Source organism: Lissotriton vulgaris, chromosome 5, assembly GCF_964263255.1.
Source record: "Lissotriton vulgaris chromosome 5, aLisVul1.2, whole genome shotgun sequence".
NCBI lineage: Eukaryota > Metazoa > Chordata > Amphibia > Caudata > Salamandridae > Lissotriton > Lissotriton vulgaris.
This window is the reverse complement of record NC_141693.1, coordinates 1,302,222,216-1,302,223,710: the sequence shown is the minus strand read 5'-3', so window position 1 is coordinate 1,302,223,710 and position 1,495 is coordinate 1,302,222,216. Positions and strand designations below refer to the sequence as shown.

The 1,495-nt window shown below is 49.0% G+C and overlaps 1 pseudogene; it reads right to left on the bottom strand.

Annotated features, from left to right (window-relative positions):
• Window positions 1-529: 529 nt before the first annotated feature.
• Window positions 530-686, bottom strand: LOC147712505 (5.8S ribosomal RNA; annotated as a pseudogene).
• Between the last annotated feature and the right edge of the window lie 809 nt (window positions 687-1,495).

Below are 1,495 nucleotides of genomic sequence, written 5' to 3'. Positions count from 1 at the left end.
CTTACCATTACTGAGGGAATCCTGGTTATATTTTTGTCCTCTGCTTAGTAATATGCTTGAATTTTTGCTGGTTGCCATGTCTGAGTAAAGGTCACAGTAGGATGCTAAGGATATAGGCAGTGGGGAAGTCTCTTTCACGCAGGGGTTGTAGCAGCGCACCTTTTCTGCGACTGGAGACCAAAACTCTCGAAGTGGGATACTGACCATTCATCCACCTGGTTATATGGTTCTCTGCCTGGCATGAAAAGTGGCACCAGAGATAGTGCAACTGGGCATCCAAGGGACACCATACAGAGCCATGCCCATAAAACAGCCATGAAGCCCAGGGTTTTATGCCCACAGAGGTTTGGGCCCTCGCCCACTCCAACAGAGGGCAAGACACACGCGCAGGTGATGTACCTCAGCACCAGAACCAGGGGTCCTTATACAGACAGTCAGGGTCTGACCTGAAGGTAAAGAAGATATAAAAGCAATCATGCAAGTATTCCAGCCGTGCCCTTGAAGGGACCCAAAGCTACTGATATTTAAGCAACCCTCTGATAGTTTTAGCTATAGGAAGAGGTGGGAGGGATCACAAGGTGTGTTGGAAGTGTTAGTGATCAATGGGTACTGTAATTCACATTAATTCCCGCAGCTAGCTATGTTCTTTATCAACGCACCAGCTGAGTGATCCACAGCCAGGAGTCACAAGCTGATTTTGGAATGTTTGTCCACCCTTAGGAGTGGTGTAGGAAGGCAGTGCTGCCTGTCCTTAACCTGTTCACCGAATTTTCCCAGTGCTTAGTCAGAGTTATCCACCTGGCAGTAGGCCTCATCAAATAAAAAATGAGTTTCCAGTTGCTCGTCCAAGGATCCACACTTTGCAGCAATAGCCAGGTGAGTGGGTCCTATGGCAGTGGATGCAGGTGTTTCTACTGCCAGCCAGTTCAGGTACTCTCGGACTCATGGCGGGACTCTACGAGTCTTCACTTCCCCTCTGATCATTACAGGGCTGAGGAACCAGATACCTGGGAATGAGGGAGTTGCCCTATTTGCTTGTCGCCTTAGCTCAATCCCTGTGTGTGAAGTGTCACATGTCTAGTGGCAGTCTTGAGTCATGCCAATGAGCTTTTTCCCCCTTCCTCAAAGAGATACCATAGTAGAAAAGCCAGATCTGCCTTCACCGTCAAAACAACTCCATTTGGAAGTGTGTGTAAGCCCAAGCAGCTAGGCAGCTCCCCTCTCCCCTTTCAGAATGACAATTGTGCGCAACTGCTTGAATTCCCACACAGGGCCTTCAAGAAGCATTTCTGTTGCCAGAATCCTGGTTCCCTCATGTCCCAGCTCCTTTCCTTGCAGACTGCCCTCATTAGTAAGTTGGGCTGCTCCTTGGTCACTAAAAACTCTGACATTCTGAGATAAGGACTGGAAGGGATAAGAAGCAGGGCCTCCTGGGGCACAGCCATAGAGGGCACTGTGATTCAATCCCCAAGAATTGTGCTTGGTGAGCTTGGGT